General features: G+C 46.4%; 1 protein-coding gene across 11 annotated transcripts in view; it reads right to left on the reverse strand.

Annotated features, from left to right (window-relative positions):
- LOC121603537 (homeobox protein prospero) overlaps window positions 1–22,662 on the reverse strand; it is a 132,371-nt gene that overhangs the window by 54,558 nt on the left and 55,151 nt on the right. For 8 of the 11 annotated variants that reach the window (XM_041932394.1, XM_041932402.1, XM_041932399.1 and 5 more), the window contains exon 3: window positions 6,070–6,129. The gene's annotated coding sequence lies outside the window, so the exon portion shown is untranslated. Of the gene's footprint in view, window positions 1–6,069; window positions 6,130–7,684; window positions 10,226–15,494; window positions 17,132–22,662 lie in introns of those variants that run through there. The other 3 variants (XM_041932393.1, XM_041932392.1, XM_041932396.1) reach the window with 3 other exon arrangements.

The following is a 22,662-nucleotide window of genomic DNA, read 5'->3' on the forward strand; positions in this document are numbered from 1 at the left end:
TTTTTTTTCATTTTGCCTACATTTAACATTCTTGCCGAAATCTCTCGAGTTCTTGTTGGCCCTATTGTTGCTAGTTCTAATAATACTAATTCGTGCATTTACACACTCTAAAAAGCAACACATAAGAAATAAGAATAAGAACTAGTAGCAATTGATCACTAGTTCAATAGTTGTACACCACAATATAACATCGCTAATTTTGTTATCAAACCTCGGTAGGATCGAAATATTACAGCTGCAGTTTAAATCTTAAGTTTCATCAAAACACATACAGTAAACACATACAGTCTGTTCTCGAGATACGCGGTTTGTGTGTTCCGGAGGAATCCGTGTAACTCGAATATCCGAGTAAGTTGAATTTCGTGGTTTTCGACCAAAATACAAATGGCTACTCGCAATGTGTATTCAATTTAGTACTTTTATACACATTCTCATTTATTTAATGCGATTTGTGCAGAATATTCTGAAAGTTTTCGCTTGTAAATGAATTAAATTTATTAGCAAAAATGTTATTTCTACTGCAGTGAACAATTCGTGAAGTAAATTGTACTGATTTGACATTTGATCTGTCAAATTAAGAAAATCGCGTATCTCTGAATCCGCGTAACTCGAGAACCGTGTAACTCGGGAACAGACTGTATAATAAAGCTTCTAATGCATCCTTAAAAATATCTTAGCACAACATTAACGCTCATCTCAATACAAAAAGCATTCAAAATTCCTGTACTTATCGTTACGTATTCGGAATTTCATTCTTATTACTTATCCATTTGTTTTTATTTCTCAAAGTAGAAGTATAAGCGTGTAAAAAGCAAACTTGCTAGTTATTTGCGCAGAAACAAACTCCGCAAAGCCCAAGTAAAAGCTCAATTTGCTTCCATTAACACATTGCAGATAGAACAAGACAAATTAAACACCACACCGCTCCAATCCCCAGTTTTTGAATGATGACGCTCCATTATCTCCTCCCTGTTTCTCTAAATTCACCAGCATCATGTTGTCACTCTTTCGTGTCCTGTGTAATGCATCCTTTTTTACGCAATCCTGCAAACAAAAGCAAGGGAAACGGTCGCGGCTAATAAGCTCACCCAGCAGCTTCTCCGGTCCTTTTGCTTCGTCCCGTGACCGGTCGTGGTGTGTGAAAGGTTGTGTACGGGAGATGCATCAGTTAGGCACAGCGAATGCATTCTCCAACTCTTGTGTTCTCGTGTGTGTATATCTGTGTGCAGATCGAGGTGGTGGCCCCACATTTACCGTCATTGGATGGACAAAAACAATAGCCACACGAACAGAAGCCGTACAGTAAAAGCATTGTTTGCTAGTTGGTCTGGTCACAATACTGCAGCAGCAGGCGTGTTGAAATTTCTGGGCTGAGATTGTTTGTAATTTTGCAATGAGCAAGTAAGCGAAATCGAGGGGGGCGAATTGTCCTGGAAGGAGGGAAAAGTAGGGCGTCTCTCTAGTGGAAGCTGGTCTGGGCTCAATTACCGATTGTTATCGTATTGATATGCACGATTCCTGAAGGTGCAACACAAAACAGTCGAGATGGATAAGAAGTACTAGTACTGCATCCGATAAAGGTCCTGATAATGGGGAGAGAGTACGGTCCGGTGTGGGTTGTTCTATTCTGATGATTGCAATTGCCTCATTTCCTTTCACCCTTGCATCGGTTTCCATCGATCTTGCGGTGCCACCTGGTTGGCTTGTATAGGTTTGGAAGTAATGAAGAAAATATGCTAATGGAGACTGAGCGAGTCCGGGTTCTGAGGTGGACTTGCTTCTTCCAGTGAAGTTTGCTGCATTGTGTGGTCAAAAACATCAAGGAGCTGAGCAGTGTATTTTTTTTCTCTGCCCCTATTCCCATCCCCAAAGCGCCAGTCGAGTCGGATTGATTCAAAATGGCTATTTTTGCAACATCCATTTCGTAATCATTTTGCCAGTGGTTCTGGGTCGTATGATTAGAAAAGTTCTGGATTAGTTTCTTAGTTCCTTTTAGGTTCGGTGAAGCAGGCAATGGTCAATCAGGACTCCGGAGATTGTGCTCTTTCATGAGGTTTACAGCACAACCCCGAGGACGGGCGACCAATTCTTGCTTATTGATTACGAATTAGTTCCTAGTCTCGGCTTTTCGTTCGCATGACATTTCTCTATTTGTTTTCTTTTTCCTACAAACCTTTTCTGCTATCCAGACGCCATACAAACGCACACACACACGCGCAAAGATGGCAATCGAAAGGAAACGAAATTCCAACCCACGTGAACACCAGTTCCAGCTCTTGCGCTGTTTCGTGCGCATTATTTAAAGACCCATTTCCGGCGTCGGTTTCCGATCAGTGTCAGTGTCATTTCAGCAAGAAGACGTGCGACGACGCTGAACGGTATCGCGCAGTATCATGTGGAAAAACTATCGCACTGACTGGAGACTTTTTAATCGTGCGAGTTCCGTGATTCGCCACACGTCCGGACCCTTCGCTCACGAAACACGAAACCTTCATTTCTGGTGGAGCACTCCCGAGGCAGCCGCCTTTCAAGACATGATTCAATCAAAACGAAGTGCAAGAAACCTCTTGATTTGCGTCGGTTTGCATTCTTCGGAAAGGAATGTGTTCGCCCAAGTTATCGTCTGACAGTAATCGTTTCGTGACGAAAGGCGAAATAAAAGGTCGCTTTCCTGACCTGTCAGCATGTTTGGAGTTCAGCTCAAATCATCGATCGAAACTTCAGGCGAGGATTGGGGTGTGTTTGGGAGGGTTGTTTGTAAGTCGTAACAATAAAAAATAAAAACAAAAAATATAATTGATAGGTTTTTGTACTTTTTCCAACGAGGTTTTACTGTCCATGGGGGCAATAACAAGCGTCAAAACAATGTGCAAAGTTAAATAAGTTTCTTTATTAAATGTTAAGGTCTTCCTACCTCGAAGCTATTATACAAGACATATTGACCGAGCCATGAAACCCATGGCTTTACATTCGTTGCATTGTAATTGCACGAAGGGTTACACAACCGATTGAGAAATCATGCACTATTGTGCGGATGTTTTCGTTTTTTTGTTTGGCCGTCATACTAGCCCCAGCGAGCGCAAGCAGGGCACTGTTGAGTGGGTTGGGCTGAGATATGCTATAGGGTGGTGGTACAGTGTATCCGCGCAGTGGCACTTCCCCTTTTTTGACTATTTGCCGGTAGTAGAGTAGTACACATCGCGCTTCTCCCCACCATTGTGCCGTGATTTGTCTGTTCTTCCAAGCGCATCACATCGGCGCCAAAGCAACAGCAGAAAAGGCCTCAACCATCCAACCCACAGCGGAGGGCGATTCGTTGAAAATTCGCCACCGCTTCCAGTTCTGCGACGCATGAACGATTGCATCTTCATCTACTCACTTTGCTACTCCTCTGCTCTTCTCGCCCTGACAAGTTCCTCGCGAATCATCTTTGTAGCTGCCGCCATCATTACAAGCGTTCGTATATTGATGCTCAAAAGTTGCGGGAAAAAAAGCATCGAAAACGTCGACGGAAACAAATTTTGCCCTATTGCTCCGCTGAGAAAACAAATCGCTGTCGAAGAAAAAGCAATACATGTATCTCATATTTTCTACATATTCTCATATCATAAAATCATCAATTCTTCCTAGAAACGATTTATTGCGTTCTAAAACGCCCATGCCAGGGCTTAAGCATCATCGCAGAGTGCAAGAGAACGAACAGCACATTCGTTTCACTTCTTCAAGGACTTTGGAAATCGTTTACGTTCTGGATCAACCGTGTAAGCCCCGCACAGTAACATCAAAGTTTCTAGGGGACACACGTGTACGAACCACCAACAGCGCTCCATCTACGGGCGAGCTAACGATGCGAAAGCTACTGCCAGAAGAGATGCCCCACTTGCATCCTGTGCAGCCAGCAAATTGATGTGAAACCCTTTATTGCACGCCCCTTGCCGGAATGTGAAGAGACACAGAGCAGACAGGGATGCACGATATAATTTAGCCTCGAGAAACCGATCGGATCGTTAACGGTACACATCAAATGGTATATTTTCTTTCCTCCTCTTTTTTTTGTTTTGCTTTTTACAAGTTTTCGAGTCGATTTATTGATTTGCTAGACTGTATTGCAACGTGAAGCCGTCTCTCGTTGCGATAACGGACCACTAGATTGCAAAGCATTCGGTAGATTAATGAGAAGTTTTGCGCGAAAAAATAAATCAATACTTTCGGTTAATCGATGGTGCATTTTTTTCCCCGCAGCCTATTTCACTATTTCGGTGGCGTTTGAAGACAAGAATGCAATTAGTGCAGCACCGACTTGAATCCGCTGGTTGCAACTGAGGAATGGGGTACACGTCGGGCTATGTCGAAACTCGTGGAAACCTGTTTAAAGGTAGGGCTAGAGGAGTTTGCAATTTACGAACGTAATTGTTGATTTTCTTTTCCGATTTTTCACCAACTCCACAAGGTGTTGTCCGTTCTCGGAGCAAGTTTGTGCAACGAGCTTTGTGCTAATAGATGCACCGCATGCACAAACACATGAGTGTGTGCATAGGGGGAAAACACCGCTTCCTAGCATGGGGGAAAATTGGTTGCAATTTAATTTACTTATTTGCGAAGAAAATGCACACGAAACATTTTCTTTGTCCAGAAGCAGCAAATCTTAGCCCTTGTATGGCGGAGCAACCACCAGTCACAACACAGCACACAGGAAGAGCAGCACAATCAATACAATTATCGATGCAACTTCTGGCCAGCGTGTGTGTAGGGCCCGTTGATAATGGTAACAACCCACCGCAGCCCACAGACTGTTCGCGCGCTGCTTTCTTCTTATCGACCGATTTCCATATCACACATAACCTGTCATGTTTGTACTCGTGGAACTGAGTGCATGCTGACTCTGTGGAGAATGGCGTACAGTCGGGTGGGGCACATCAGGCGGGGCGCGTTTTAGAAAACTGTTTTATTTTCATTTCCATATTTAACTGTTTCGAGAAGCGGTTGAAAAATCGGCCGAGAAGGGTAGCAAACACAGCGAGTGAGAGACAGAGAGGAAACAAAATGCAACCCCGTCCAAAGTGTACCGCATTCGCGTGCAGCACCGATTATCGAGCCGAGGTGAAATTTCATGTGCAGCAGCAGCAGTACGGACGGAAAATACGATAACATAGTGGTTTATAATTTATTTCTTGTCATCGACTGCATCACATACACATCAGTGCATTATCGGCAAAGGTTTTGTGTGTGGCGAAACTGTGGCGCGCTGGCAGTGGGTGAAGTGAGTGCTTTCAGTTGTGCCGCCGTCAGCATTCAGAGCTTGTCTTCTCTCGAGAAAGTGACGACAAGTGGATTTTTTTTCGGCACCCTCATCACCCATCATCCCTCTGTTTAAATATATGTGTGTCTGTGCATGCCTTTCCCTTGCTTGATATCTTTAGAACCCCATATGGGTTATCAGTGCCGCGCACCGAGCTGGGCAGGCCGGCCGTGAGAGCGGGAACGAACACGTTACGTTTGTAGCAAACACCACTTCACACCCGTCCTAGCAGGTGGTGACCGCGGCATTGGTGCCACCATATGGCATGGCAGGAGGGTGATAGTGACTGGTGCACCCGGAAAAAGCCCACGTCATAGTAGATCGTTCCAGAATGTTGTCCTTGTTTGGCCCGGGTACTATCACTATAAAGCCAAAATAACCTCAAACGAACTCGGACGCACCGGCGTAGTTGAGTTAAGATGACGGGTGGCGTGTGATTGCGGAATGTGACATGTGGAACGATCTTCGCTGTCACGACTGATAAACCGGAGTGCATCTCCTATCCGCCGCAAATGAAACCCTCCCGCCTGTTCACTACAATTTCAAGTGTCACAACAAACGCGGCGTAATGCGTAATAATCTCCATCGTTTCATTGCATTGCGTTGCTTTTCATAATATGATCAATCAACGTGGAGCATCAAGGCGTAGGACTGGATCGCGTACGTGTTTCTTCTTTGCTAACATACAGGGGTAGCAGCATTCGTGGTTCGCCGGAGTGGTACGAAACGAACTAACAAAATGGCAGATGCCATTGTGATAGAGTACTCACCTGACATCAGTGGTAGTTCTCGGTGTGGTGTCGAATATCGGTAATATTTTGTGGAAGTATCTGTAACAATCATAGAACACATTAGTTGATATGTTGCGATGACATGGTTTTGCAAATTCAGAATGGAGACTAAAAAAGAATTGGAAATTAACATAATTAGGAAAAATGGAAAAAAGAAGATAATAAAAAACAGTGCACGCTCGAGTAGGAGCATAAAACAAACGCCATTTAGCTTGAGATTTAGTAGCACGACAAACAAAACCAAAACGCAAATCCGAATTACGAGTGCGATCTTGTTCGATCACAAATCATCCATCCGATTGTAGCGCTCTCTAGCGGCGAGTAGGACAACACCAGCACCACACCAGGCGCCATCTGTTGGACGTTGCCTGCGTGCAGCGTTGGCTTTCTTGTTGAACATTAATTTGCTTCTCTTCATTCCATTTATCTTCCAATTGCAATAGAAAACTCCTACTATTCCGCCAGAAAGTGTTTTTTTTTTCAATATGTAACCAATTATAGTGACGTTTGGGATAGCATTTCAATTTCCGCACGAAACAAAATAACACCGAACTAATAATCTGCAACGGGCCAATCAGTCTCAAAGACGAAAGAGAGAGAGAGAGAGAGAGAAGAACAAACTAAACAGTATGTGTAGTGGTTTTTTGTAATAAAAATTGCGTTTAGTAATGTTTTGTTTTGTTTTTTTTTTGTTTTTCTTGAATGATACATCACCATATGGGAACCGTTCAACACTAACTAAATACAGTTTCTTCTCTTCTGTTTGCATATCATCGCTTTCGTAGCTGCCGGTATGCATCATTTTTTATCACAGTTTGGTTTCTTCTTGTGTGTTTTTCTTCTTTTTTCTTCTTGTTTAACGGTTTTTCTTCTTCTTTTTTTGATTGATTGCTTTTTTGTACTTTTTATAAAACAACATTTTCTTCTTTTTTCTTCTTTTTCTTCTTGATTTTTGATGAGTAACGCGCATTGACAAGCGCTGCATTTAAGGCACATTTCACCAACCCTTCTTTGAAGGATGTGATGCGCCAAACGAACAGCGGTTTATATTTCGCTTCCGACGACGATAAAGAACAAGGATGACGACCGACATCGACGACGACGAGTAGATGCGGTTAATCCGTGCTGTACAAACAGGTGTATTTTACATATCTGGCCCGCTGGCAGCTCTCGATGGGATTAAAAGGTATGTGGTGGTCAAACGTCGATATGCGGAAAGCTACAGAACTCGAGATGGATAAAGGTTCCTTCTCTGGTGCAGTACAACAACCTCAATTCGAAACCTTCCCCGGCCACAAGGATCGAGGAAGGTTATCTTCACAGCCAAAGGAAGTTGCATTTGGGAAAGCTTAGCGACTGGGAGAGACTGGGAGCAGGTCGGCCAGAAGGGCCTGTAACATCACCACACCGAGCAAGATAACTACCGCGGGCCAAGAAGATCCAGCAGAACGGCGCCTACCGCCTAGCTGCGCTTCCTGCCCCAACAACCAGCAGCATAAACGCATAAGAGGCCGAGAAAAAACACAAAAAAACGGATCCCTCTGTTGATCCCTCTCTAGATAGATAGCTGCTGGGAGGAGTGTGGAATGATCACCTGTGTAAACTTTGCGACTTGCACACGTACCGGTGGTAAAAGGACTTTATCACGCTCACTTGCACTGCACAGTCACTAGCTGTTCTGGTTTCGCTTGGAACCGGCATGGATTCACTCGTAAAACACTTTGCACTGTGCACTCTTCACTTAAGCACACCTACACCACACACACGTTCTGACCATTTACACACGCACAAACACACACACTGCACAAATTTCGTTCTTTGGGCAAACTTTTCTCGCGTGCACTGTTGTAACGCACCGGGATGGTTGCACTGTGGCCACACAATAGAGTGTTTTGTGGTTTCACTGCACTTTCACTAAACGTTCACGCACTTATATAAGATGTATTGGAATGGTTTGCTCATCCTCTACATCCAACACGGAGCCTAGTTGCTCGCTTCCAAATAAGTTCTCATCTCTCGTTCTCAGCACGTCAAACGCAGCGTGTAAAAAGCTTCATAACTCACACACTAGTGATTGTTTGCTTCAATTGGCGCATTTTTTTTCTCCGTCTTTTTCTGCCATGCTTCCTGCCACTCTAACAGCTCCGCACAATTCGCGACCCACACTCATCGATTACTACTAATGCTCTACGCTCGCTCGCACGCACACCCGCGCGATCACGCACAATTAGAACTTATCACACTTGTGTCTCGAAGAAGCTCGAGCAACTGTTTTTGTTTTGTGTGTGTTTGTCAAAAACTCGAAGTTGGAGATTCACACTTTACATCAGCACCCTTGTGTGGGGGTTGTGTGTTTTGGTTTCGTTTTTCGTTTCTATGTTTTCGAAGCCGGCCTTATTTTTCAACACTCAGACTGTTTTGTTGATTTCTCGCTTTGATGCGTTACTATTAATATTGAGCTTATCCCACAATAAGCAATTCACAGTTTCGGAAAATTCCCAGTGATGTTCGAGAGGGTTTGCTTTTCACTTCCGTACCATAATTGATTGCAAATACTTGCATCACGCTGGTGGCTGGTGGTGGTTGCGGAGGTTTGCCAGGACGCGTCGTTTCGCACCCGCTGACGGACACCTTATTATGGCCTTTTTGCAGTAGTAAAAAAATTCCACGAGTAGTGCGGCGTACAACAACACACACTGACGCCTCTACTACCCGCGCTCGTCGTTAAATCAAAGAGGCTCGTGTATTTGGGGGGAGACACCAAACAACGAAAAGTGCACACGCCACTCACTGGAGGCCCCGAGAACGGGCCCGCACACCGGCTACGACGACGGGCACTGCCCCTGGTGCAGCAGTCGGTGGTGCCGTGACGTGTGGGGAAATAACATGATTCGGTTTGCTTTACTGTGTAGATCACATCCGTAAGGACAACAGCAACTACGACGACCGGTCGTCCACCTGTCTGCTTGGTCACACTCAAATCGTCCGGGACAGCGTAGTGTCGATCGATCATGCCCCACTTCTGCTGCGTTCACTACTGTGCGCTCCTGCCACCAGAGTTCTTCTCCGTTTTGTGTTCGAGCACACACATACACACATTCGTGCACAAAAGGGCATACAGGATGTTGCGTTGGAGGACCCGCGGACACTACTGTTATCGGGACGCGCGTAACCTAATCAATCGTCATTATCACATGCCGCACGCTGCAGCTGCTTCTTGCGGCGACGTTTGTTATTGACGCTCGTCGTAGCGGTAAAGTTAATTTCACATAATTTTTCACTCACGGGCACGTTGATACGCAACCTTTGAACGCAACATGAACGCTTGCACTGCCTCTTCCAATCGCTGCACACCGTGGGGTACGCCGGCATGATGCTGTCGATGCAAGGCAAGATGAAGCGCAGCGCCCTGGCGGTTTCCACTGAACATAGTAGGCTTGGACGTACGTAGCGGCAGACAAAGCTGCTAGCCAGCACGGATGATCAGTGTCCCGTCATGCTCCACCACTCACTACAGGGTTAATCCTGACCATGGGGGAAAACCGCAGAAACCCCAGGAGGATGCGTTGACTTTCTAAATGCGTTCGATCGAGAGTTTAACCAACTTTGAAAACGCACTTCCCTCCTCATTCGTTACACACTACGTGCTAGTAGTAGTTTATTGGTATATGGAGTTTTATATTTATATTATAGCTTTTATACAATATTCTTATTACAAGAGTCCTGCCAGACCTTACGCTTTCTGGCTGGCTTGATCTTCTTTTTTTTTTCGAGAACACTGGACACACACGGTTTATATAGTCGTTTTATAGTATTGAGAGTTAGTGTTCGGTGCGTTTAATAACGCGCACCGGACAAACGAAAGAGTTCGAACAGAAATGCATCGTATGACAATCGTACGAATGAGATTATTATGAGGTTGTTAAAACCAAGAACAACTTGTTTTTTCTTCAACGTCGCAACACTGACTCGACGTGTGCGCGACCGCCCGAACCGCCACCGATGCTGATGTTGCTGTTGCTGGGCTGCGGTGGGACGATCAGCGCCGCTTTCGTTCCGCTGATGATGATGTTGTTGATGTTGTTGTTGCGGAACATTTCTTCCAACAGTGTGTGCGAGTGTTAAGGATGATGTCTACACACACACACACACGTTGTTTCTTCTTCTTTCTTTTTTTGCAACACAGACGGCTTCGTTTTATTTTCTTCTTCAATTTCTTCGTTCACTGATACAACACGCGGCTGGTGGTGATGGTGGTGATGCTGATGATGATTTCACTCACTATTCACACACAAGCACATATCTACACACACACACACACACACACACACACATTCACTGGTTTCGAGTGGAAAAATCCAATTCAACTATTGCTGATTTGCACGCTCGGTTGTCAGTTTCAAGGATCGTGTCTTAATTCGTCCTTGTGCGCGCTCCGGTGTTTTTTGTGATGTAAAGAGTTGTTGATGTTGTGTGCGATTTTCGTTTGCTATTTGCAAGCTTCACTTTTGTTTTTTCTTCTTCTTCTCCCGCGCGTACTGAGAGAGTGTAGATTGAGTTGAGTTTCGATTTCTGCTGCGCTGTTATGGGTGCTACTACTTTTATGCTGTATTTTGCGCGCGCTTTTTTACTGGTTTCTTCTTTTGCTTCTTCCTCTTTTCGCTTTTGCACTGTATAAACACACTTGGTTTGGTTTTGGCTATGGATTTTCTCTTCACAATGGCTGTGACACACACTGTTTGGTTTGTTTGCTGTATTTTTGTTTTTTTTTTTTTTTTGCTATTGCTGCCTCCTCGAGATCCTGGTTCTGCCTGGTTTTTTTTCGAAAGAATGGTGAGGAAATGTTGTTATTTGGAAGTTTGGTTTGTGCTGTGAAATGTTTTTTTTTTAATTTAGACTTTTTTTTAATCCAATTTGAATTTGGCTGCGATGTCTTATTCCGTTTTCGTTTTTTTTCGATTAATTTTCCTACACGGAATCTTTCCCGGAGGTGCCTGCTTCTTGCAACCGGTCCGAACCGTAAGAGAGCCGAGTTAGTTGTGGTACTGGCGTTTCTGAGACCTGATAATATGGGGTGTAAAAGTGTCCAACACCGCCCGAGACGCAGCAACCCCGCAACTAATACGCTACACACACACACACACGCGCTCGGCTGAAACTCCTTAGAGAGCAGGCCGCACACTCTCCATCTCGTTCGCGCACAACTAAAACAACCCCAGTGTTTGTACACCCTTTCTTCTCCAGCCGGTGGCTAAACCGCTCGAAGCTTCCCTTTCTCGAAGACAACGAAGACCACGGCAAACGATGTCGACGAGGACGACGACGACAACGACGATGACGACGACTTCTCACCGAAGGCAAGTAAAAGCTCGGAGGATGATACCCGAAGACTTTCCCATTCGCCTTCGAAACCCGTCGTCCCCACCGAAGGACGTCGCCACCTTCAGAAAGGATAGAGCAGTCCCGAGTGCGAGCCACAACCTCCCATTCCACCCCACCAATCACCCACCACTACTTGCTATCTGCTAGTCCACTATCCTCAGGATGGCTGGATGCCTTCCTGCGCGCCGTCAAAGATTCTGCCCAGAAGTATCCTTGGCCGGCGTTTTGTGGTGAGAGGTCGGCAACTCTGAGCAGAGAACGCTGCTGCTGCTGCTCCCGATGCTCAGTCGGTCTGGACGCGGGTTTGCACACTGAGCCTGATGTCTTCGTCTTGTTGCCCGAACTTCTCCGAAGGAGTATATCTACCACAAGTTGACATACACAGACACACGCCCGCACACAGACACACACCGACGATAAGCAGGTACACCCTCGCACACGCGCGTATCCTTCGGTGTGCGCAGCATCGTCACTTCCATGCCGGCTCTAAGAAGCAGGAGGGAGGGAGTGACCGGCGGCGGGGTAAATATTTAGCCGAAGAAGGAAATTACACTAAATTTTATATAGAGAAAATTTCTCGAAGGGGTGGTTTTTATACACCGACCCTCCAACCCCCTCTTCATTCTCTCACGCGCTCAACCCCTTATTATATCCTCCCACCCGTGCAGGGTAAGTGGTGCGTCTTTGCGGGTGGGAATACCGAAGAAATATATAATAATACATATAACACACACGCCGAGCGTGTTTTTGGCAAAGGGGAGGAAACGTCCATTACAGGTTGTTGCCGGGCAAAGCAAAGGACATTTGGGAAGGGAAGGAGCAAAAAGAGTTCTTCTCGTGAGATAAGCTTTCTCGTTCGAATTCTTCTGCAACTGTCTTTTCCATCGCGCAACGTTTATCTCCCGAGTTTTCCGCCATTACTTCCCTCATTTTTCCATCTAACTATCTTCCCTTTTCTATGTTTTCTTTTTTGTCTTCTTTCGCGTTTTTTTTTCAATCGTTTCTACATCCCAATCACCCTTTTACTTCTTCAATTTGTCTGTTAATATTTATGTTTTTTTTAAATGATTCTGTTTTCTCTTTTGTCCTATTACAATTTAAACACATTTTTTGTGAAGAAACACTTCATGATTCCCCACTGCAACGGCACAATAACACTGGCAGCGTGGTTTGCTCTCTCTTTCTTTTTTGTTATTCCTAACGGCTCGAACCGGCAAAAAGCAGCCTCAGCGCACACAACGGGATAATCGATTGTAGAACAGTCAAACAATTCGTCTATTTTCTAAATGTATTCATTTTTTGTCGAAGAACTGCTGCCTTTTTTTAATCGATCACACTCTGTTATTATTATTGTTTTTTTGTTGTTGTGAATTTTTTGTTGTTGCTTCGGTCGGGCACTCTATTTTTGCACTATTTTGTTTTGTTCGTTTCGTTCTAACCGCGCGCAACCGAAGATGTTTTTAATTTTGCAGCAATCTCGTCCGACTTTTGGCTCACGACTGACGACGACGACTTGAGAACCTGGGGAGCGCCAGCGTTCCTTCCTTTTTTGCAACCGCGGTAACAGAGAGGAAGGGAAAGTAAGTGCGCGACAGATAGACAGAAAGAGAAAGAGAAAGAGAGAGAGAGGGAGAGAAAGAATGTATCACAGGACAGGGTAGCGCGTTATTCCGGCAAAGAGCATCGTGCCTTGGCGCGCCAGCATCATTAGAAGAAGAAGGAAAAAACGACGACGACTACGATGGCGCAGCGTCTATATAGGCGAGATTTTCTACGTTGTCCCTTTCGTGCGAATAGGAGCCACGGGTGCGGCATTTGCCCTACCGATCATACTCGCATCCGTGCGGAAGATACGGCGGCGGCGGCGGTGGCTTCTTGTCCTTTTTACTCGTTTTTCTCACCGTCGTCGTCATCGTCTCTCCAAAGCGGGGAAGACCGCAGGGTGAGTGTGTTGGTATCACGTCCGCGTTAGTATAGGTGAGCGCCGAAAATTCCGAGGAAAATCGACGAGTACATAACCTTCACCGGTGTTGGTCGTCGTCACGCGGAAAAGCACTCACCGCGAGTACGGCGCAGCTTCTTCGGGCTTTCACCCAAACATCGCCCGCGTAGGGGTGGAGGGGGGTGCGTTCGAACGAGAAGATACAAATATGTGGTTAAAAGCGAGCGCACACACACACGCACACATCATTTTCCGAATCACCCCCTCCAACCTGTGCAGCCAAAGCAGCCGGCACACACTAGGGAAAGCCGCAGGGACCTAAGCTGCTCATGCGCGCTCTATGTTGGCCGCTAGTTTCACAACATCTAATGTACACACCAACACAGACACGCCGGCCGCCATCGAATCCCTTCCAATCGGCGAAACTAACCTCGGCAAGGGTTGGCGGACGGATTTTCCCCCTCCCTAATCTACCCCCGCCAGCAAACACGGGCTTAGTGCTGCACTAGGGAGAGAAAACTGGACCACGTACCCCTTCGTGTGCGTTACTCACACTGACAAACCACACACATACACACACACACACCAACACACCGCTCCGGGTTCGTGTATATAGCGACAAACCTGAAACGCTGTCGACTTTCTCTTTCCCTTGCACGCGTGATGCCCATCGGAAGTGTGGTGGTTTTGCATACTTTCACCGCGCTCCTTCGCTCGGAGCTTCTTAATAGTGCGCGGCGCTGGTTGGTGGGGGGTGATGGTAGTGCGTACAAGTTAGAATCACTAAAACTTTCTATTTTCTGCGCAGCCGCTCGTCTCCCGCGTGCACCACCGGCCCACAGAACACCCGAATGTTCGGTTGTGCGAGGTGACTAACCAGTTCTCTGTCACTCGCAAAGCATCTTTCCATGGTTAGCATTAGCCACCTCTCTCTCTCTCTTTCTATATGTATTAGCAATTATCACTCTTTCTCGACGGTTTCCCGATCTACGTCAGTGGAAGGGCACATCGAATTGGACGATTGCGAGGGGAGTTGCTCGGGGAGAGGTTCATGCTTTCGAACGAAGTGCGCCCTACGAACGAACCGGATCCGGATGGCCTTTGATTTAGTATGATTTGGTCACGATATCTTTTTGGCACCCGATGCTTTGACGACGAGTGGCTCTCTCGTCCTTTTGGTACGTTTTATTCTATGCGAAGTAAAAAAATTAATGTAATTAATCATTCTTGGTCCCATTTCTGTTCGTCTTGAAGCCTTAGGGACGACAGAATGAGTGTGAAAGCTTCATGAGACAGAGATTGGTCTTACAATCTTTATTCAATAACCAACGTGATTGTTTGAAATTGAATTATGAGTAATTGAGACCGAGAGCTACTATTGATAGAGAAAGTGATTCTGAATCATAGAATGATGAATTAACGATTCCTTATCATTTACGTTGCACGGTCCGTTAATGATTTAAATTGTAGCATTTTTTTTTTCAAAATCCAATAAAATAAAATAAAACAGTTTAGGCCAACGCAAATTTCATGAAACAATTGTCTCGTTCATATCATAAAATTACTTACATACTGGGTGGATTTTTAACTAAATAATTATATCCCAAATATGAGCAAACGAAACTCAAACAAATAGGTACAATCGTAAAACATCTCTGGAAAGCAAATCAGATCATACAAAGAGATCGTTTGCCTTCATAATTTTAATGCTATTGATGTCGACATCGATTGATAAAAGCACAACATCGATTGAGAAAAGTAACTAAAATATTTCGTTTTGTTTATATTTTTACATTACATTAAAAAAAAAAACAAAACATTACAGTAAGCTCAACAAAAAAACTGGAGCTTTCCTGCTTCTGGCCATTAAAACTAATTAAAATTTAAAAAGACCTCAGCACATTTCATAAACTACCATGCGCCTCCATGTGTTTGAAGTAAGGAACGTTTTTTACCATACCATACCATTATTGACAGAGTTTTTCTTCAAGAAAGTTGTGATAAAATATCAAATTACTTCAACGAACATGTAACGCATTACGAGCAATACTATCTTTATAATGGACTTGAAGATGCTTACCTAAGCAAAAGGTTTCGGTCAGTTTACTCCTTGGTCTGGAACATTTGAGTCACGCAGTTACAGCCAGAGAAGGTACAGTCAAAGGTACACAACTGAACCAAATAAAACCGGAACGAAATGAAAGGTAAATTAAAACCCAAACCAAAACTCACACTCTTCACAAAACTTCACTCCTGTTTACACCTGCGTAGCTTGGAAGATTTGGCGTTGCTCACTCGAACTCTATCTGCCACCACCCTCAAAACGTCGTTAGTTTCAATTTTAGTTGTTGCGAAAGACTGATGTGCTCGGCCAGTAACTTTCTACTTAACGGCCCACTTACAGCAAAGTCTTTTGCCTTGGAAAAGCATTGGAAATTCGTTGTACTAAGTGCATCACCGCGAACAAGTTTGGTCAATCTTGAAGCTATTCACCAACGTGAACGAACGGGCTTTGCTTTTGCGGTGCATTGCTTGTCACTGAACGGAATCATGTTTTTTTGTTTTGTTATTGCTATTATTACACTTTGGCTTTGGCTGAGCCACCACGTTGCTTCGTTGGCTTGGAGCACGGAGAAGGATTTGAAGCGGCGAATCGCATCAATGGCTGGCGACTTCCTTCGTACAAGCTCATAGTGTCCGCCCGGAGCAGTGCCTGCAGTTTCGCTAAGCGCGCTGAACCATCCAGCGCTGAACACCAGCGTGTATCAAGCTAAGGACGACGACCTCGCGGCGAAAATCGACCACTGCCCCCTCAAGCACAAGGGCCACGATCGAGGAGGATCACCGGTGGTGGTGGTGCGCATACACCTTCCTTCTTGAGCGCTCTGCCAAGACGCGGTGCATTCATCTCCACTGCATTCAAGCACACAGTACAACACACACAAACACACATTCAACCAAGGCGCTAAGCAAACTAAGGCGAAGAGCTAGAGCGACTGCGGTGCCATCCCAAACCAGGAGGACGCGCTCTAATGTTTCGGGGCAAATGGGCCAACTGCTACTAGTATGCACACACGCAAGATACACACACGCGCGCGTACGCCTTGTGGCCACGACTTTTGCACTCCGGGATCGGGTAAGGAAAACACGATGACGGTAAGATGATGTTTTTCTTTTCCGAATCAACGACACACACTTGTAATTTTCGACAATTTTGCAGCTTCCGTAACACAGATCGTCACACACACTCGCACGCACAATTTATTTTTTGGGCAGACACTTGCATCCACCGGATGGCATGGTCTCATCAACCAACCAAAGATGGTTGTGGCATCAGCACTGCTTTCAAAAACGGCCAAAACAACGATTGCAATTTGCACCAGGAACAATTTGGCTCCTTCATTTTCCGAACTATTTTAATCCAAAGCACGGAGGAGGGGGTTTGGGTGGGTGGTGCGATGTGTTTCACGAGCAACTTTCACTAATTTTCCAACGGCTTTTTCTCCAAATATTAGAGCCTTTGCTGTTTTTTTTTCGGGGATTTTTGCTTTCAACGCCAGACAGGATTTTCCCAACAGCAGTAGTTTTGCGTTCGAAAAGGTGAGAAAACGGTTGAGTCTTGATTGAGTTTTTACTTATAATGGAAAAAATAAGAAATTTGACGCCGGTATTTTGGCATCGCGCGACGAACGGCGATAACACGCGTATTAACAACGACGCTAGAACAGCGTGACTGAGGCGTCATTATGCGCTGGAAAAAGAAACACTGACCGCTGGGGTAATTACATACACACACGCGTACATGGCCCAACGTACGGCACCCGACCACATACACACACACACGCGCGCATACATGGCAACAGCATCAGCAGCACACCCGGGGACAGCGATCGAATCGAAAAACCGGTCCAAAATGGCCAAGTGCGAGAGAGAAAAAAATAAACGCTGACAGCAACAACAAAAAAAAAAAAAACAAAAATGCCAAAGCGGGGCGATATGATATAGAACCGAACCTCGTCGCGCCCTACCGGATGGCGCGAGATGGCACGAGTAGGCGTGCGTGTGTGTGTATGTGTGTGTGTGTGTCTGTGTATAGGAAAAAGCAATAGTGAGAGCAATATGGGAAAACAGCGCAACAAACAAAAAAACGTGCGCCACTCATACACAGACACACACACACACACGTCCACGCGCCCTTGCCCGGGCCTCTGGGGAGAGGGCGAGGGGAAGCCGCGGCAAGAGGGTGATCCGCGAAACAAAACCAACCGAAAAAGAGGACAAACAAAAAATCGAAAAGAAAATCCATCGGAAAAAAGCGGAAAAACTGGACCCTGGGCCCATTTATCACGTTCTCTCCTTTTCGCTCGCTCGCCCGCTCTCGCCAGCCGATCGCAATCGCCTTTTTTTCACCCGATGCGAAAGTGAACGGGTACTGGACCAACACACACACACACACACACACACACACACACACACACACACACACACACACCACACACACACACCACACACACACACACACACCACACACACACACACACACACACCACACACACACACACACACACACACACCACACACACACACACACACACCACACACACACACACACACACACACACACCACACACACACACACACACACCACACACACCACACACACACACACACACCACACACACACACACCACACACACACACAACACACACACACACACACACACACACACACACACACACACACACACACACACACACAACACACACACCACACACACACACACACACACACACACACCACACACACACACACACACACACACACACACACACACACACACACACACACACACACACACACACACACACACACACACACACACACACACACACACACAAGAAACAAAAAAGCTGAGCTGGAGAAAAAAGAAACGGGAAAAAACGTGGCCACGACAGAAGGTAAGTGAAAAATGTTGCATCCGCGAGGACACACATATTGGGCATACAGGACACACACGCACATACACACACACGGCCACCAAGCAACCGGGTTAGTATCGAACTGGAAATAAACCGAACCGGTGGACCCATACACCCATACACACCGGACACATATTCGCTGACGCATGTATACACACACACATACACAACTCGTCCGCGACATCGCCCCTCCCGAACCCCCATCTCAACCCCCTTCTAACGCATACGGTCGCGTGAATCCAAAAAGGATCCGAATTCCCGCATCGCCCGTTGTGTTTTGTATGTATGTGGGTGGTGGGTGGTCGGGTGGGTGGTAGGATGGGTTTTTGAGCGGCTTTTCATATTTTTTGTTTGCCACCCCCTCTCTCTGTGGGTTGGAGGACAGTCCAGCCTTTGGTTGCGTTTGTGTGTGTGTGTGCTATGTGTGTGTGCTCTTATTGTTGATGCTGCTCTTCCTCCCCTCTCCTTGGTGCGGGCATATGTATGCACGCGGTATATTCGCCCAGCTGGCCATCTATTCCGGCGCGCTGCTGTCGAATGCAAATAATCAAACTCACCAGGAAAAAAAACACCACTCCACACACACACACACACATAGCCGCGCGTGCGAATCGCTCTGTATTGAGCCGAGAGGAGGAGGAGGAGGAGGAGGAGGGCTAGCGAAAAAAAACAACCTTGTTGTCCTGCTGTAGCAGGCACTCGGTGCATTCCGCGCTGGCAACATCCATCGGCGAGAGCAGTGTTGGACAGGTGGGGCGCGCGGGAGGTGTTGCAAGCCGAAAAGTTCGAACATTCACGAAACGATTCTGTGTGGAGGGAGGAGGTCGGAGGTATAACTGATTGCGTATGGCCGGTGGAAAATCGGAAAAAGCGCGCGCGAATATCTCCCGATTTACCTATACACCTGTACTCCCACACACACAAATCAACATTGCGAAATGGGCCGAGGAGTAAGCGAAAAGCGCGAGTGAGTGAGAGAGGAAGCTTTCTCCTACATTTTTGTGACGTGGCTTTTGTTAGGCGCTTTTTTCTTCCATCAGCGTCTATTTCCCACCCGATTTGTTATTTGTTGGAGAGAGAGGTACCAGGAACTGTGTTTGAATTGAGGCCGTAATTCTGTTTTCCACCTTTTATTTTTTGTCCCACCATCACCACCACCACCGAACCACATACCGACACTAAGGGTCCCACAGCAACAGTGGCAGCTTCGGCTAGTGGCGTATGTATCCGTCAATGTGTGTGTGTGAGTGTTTGTGTGTATGGTCTCTAGCCACTGTGTGGGTGCTGGCGCATACATACACATTTCCCGATTTTCCCGATATTTCCAATATTTCCAAACGATCGACAACGGGGAGCGGGTGAAGGCGGAGAGCATGAAGGGGAGGAAAAGCTTATATTAGGCTGTCACGATCGTCACAGTGCAGCTGCCTCCCCTTAATGCACACAGCACATGCACCCGAAAGTGCAACGGATGCATACCAGGTACAGTTTTCCTTACACGCAGCTACGCTTCAAAGATTAAAGCCGTCCAGGTTGAATGTTTACATCGTACAAAAGGGTTTGAAGGTCTTTGGTTAGAGTTTAACCATTTAAAATTGATTTAATTGCCCTATTAATTGTCGCCCGCGTTGCAATTCCCCTGCAGCCCGGAGAAAATGAAATGCATTAAAGCACGCTCGGCCGTACGCATGCACCGGATGCACACAAATGTGCACTCTCTCTCCCGTGCCTACACACGGATCAGATCGTTGCACCAGTTAGTTTTGCTGCGCTATGTACCTATTTCCCTACGCACTACCCGAAAAAAAGTAAACCACTCCACCACTGCACCTTCGCACCAGTTCTATGCAATTCGGGAATGCGAGGAGCAGTAGTGCAGCGACCATAGCCACAAACCCGAAGGAGCAAGAAGCATACGGTGAAGAGATTGTGTGTCGAGATGGGAGAAAGAAGGATAGAGGGAAGCACTGAACGAAAAAAAACAACAACCAACTCACTGCTGTAAAGACTCTTGGGTGGGATGGAGGGGGGGGGGGGGGGAGATGGACAAAAAAAACAAATGCAATATAGAAGGTACGGCGGCGGCGGCGGAGGCGCACGAAGGGTTTATGCGAATGCAGTTTTTCCTCTTAGTCGACCAAACTTTCCATCCGCTTCACTGCCACTGCTGCTGTTGCTGCCTATGCCCGACTGGCCATCGAGTTTGGTAGGGTATAGTAAGAGAGAGTAAGAGAAAGAAAAAGAGAGAGAAAGAGAGACATGCATAGTGCACAAGAAAAATGGGAAAAATTGCATTTTTCTGTTTACTTTGCCCGTTCTGTCCAACGTAAACCCGCAGAACCTCCACCTGGTCGGTCCGGGCCCTGAGTGTGTCTTTGAACATCCAACGGGCCCCGCGCGCGTCATCATTACCAGCGATATCTATCAATCGGTGCGGTGTACTTGTGGGGCGGCGGCTGAGCATTTCGGCAAAACCTTCCGCGCTACTGTGCACAAGGAAAGCATGTACAACACTAGCAGCTCGCGGCCCACCATGGCCAGACCTGGGACCAGGGCCCGATGGGACGCGGAAATTGGGGGACAGACAGTGTGTTGTAGGCCGCAAATGTATAAGCGGGAAAACTTCTTCTATTGCAGTCGCAGTGCAAACAAGCAACGAAAAAAAACCCCTTCCTCAACCGATAGCGCCGGGCGGATTGGATGATGTGCATCGCTCGCATCAATGTCTGCGTTTCGCTGGTAGCTCCTGCGCCCGCATCCCACCACTTTCCCTGCCGTCGCTCGCCCACGACCAGAGTGCAGCTTCGAGTGGGCACGGGTCTGCACACAAAAAAAAAGCCTCGCGGCAGCAGGATCGCGCAGGACTTTGTTGTTGGCGTAGTTTGAATTTTGCACTGCGCTTCAAGCGATTCGCTTGATTTTTTTTTTGTATTAATACTCTCCTTTTTACCTCACCGGTCCACAACAACCAACCATCCTTGCGCAGAGGGGGATGGAGCTGGGGTTCACCTTCACTTCCTCCGGGTATGGGCAACGACACGCGTGGTACGTGGGGAAGGGGTTGGTCGCGCACAACAAGATGATTTTCAGATCGGTGCAGATCCGAGGAAAATCCATGGTGCAGCAGCACAAAAAAGAAACGAATGCGCGAAACAGAGCGGGAGGAAAAAAATGCACAGCCTTTACACACACCCACCCACACACACAAATACATTGCACAAAACTCCGCACGAGCTGCAGTGGCGTAATGTAACGAAGTGCTTCGGACCGAGCGAAGCTCAATGAGTTTGCAATGAAATTCAGAACGGGGAAAAACATAAATACACGTTTCATATCCTGCTGCAAAAATGTGGGCGATTTTTAACCACCCCCCTGCGCCCCACCCGCACACCGGCCTCCGTAAAGGTTGCTTTTCATTGAAGTGCACACTTCTAGGAAGCAGAGATAATGAAGGATTATGCCGACGAGCGCGCTGGTGCGGTGGGTCGAAAAGGAATATGCACCGAACGATGCAACTTCCAGCGAGAGAAAACGTAAGGAGCAAGCCCCCCCGGCGCCCACTGCTGACGAAAAGGATCAATTAAAGGGGCGAGTTCACAAAGGACTGGCCAAGTCTTTTTTCTCCGAGACATAGGGCCGAAGAGGCTTGCCCCCATCACTTACCACCAGTCGGCCACCAAATTATCTTACATGAATTATTAAAAACCGATCCTTCAATAACTTTAATGAATAAAACTTCCACCAGCGTGCAAATTGGCTTAATAGAATGCCCGCTGGAAAGGGAGACGAGGCACCTAAGACAGAGTGAGTTTCCTTTTTTTATTTGCCGCTTCTCGTCAGAGTCGTTTGCATTCAATTGCATTATAGAGCTGAATGGGCTCAGAATCGAATGCTATGCCCATCACCGTGTGAAAGAAACTCTTTGAAAATAAAAAATAAAAACTGATTAATGGATGCTAATGGATAGTGCCATCACACTGCTGGCAATATAACGATGGGATAAAGCACACGGAAGAGCGGATGATGACTTCACCGGTCATTGCAGTGTTAAGATTTTGGAGTAGGGGTTGTAGTGCAAGTGCCTGGACCGTCAGAGCAAAGATTATGGGTCCATTTTACACAGGCAAATAAATTCGATTGTGTCGATGTGGAGCTCTGTTCCTTGACTAACTGAGTTTTGTCTATCGAATACGCGTGTTTGTGATAACTAAGAGATTTGTAGAATGATTCTCGTTACTTGTTATTACAGGGTTTCCCACGATTTATTG

This window comes from Anopheles merus, chromosome 2R, assembly GCF_017562075.2.
Source record: "Anopheles merus strain MAF chromosome 2R, AmerM5.1, whole genome shotgun sequence".
Taxonomy (NCBI): Eukaryota; Metazoa; Arthropoda; class Insecta; order Diptera; family Culicidae; genus Anopheles; species Anopheles merus.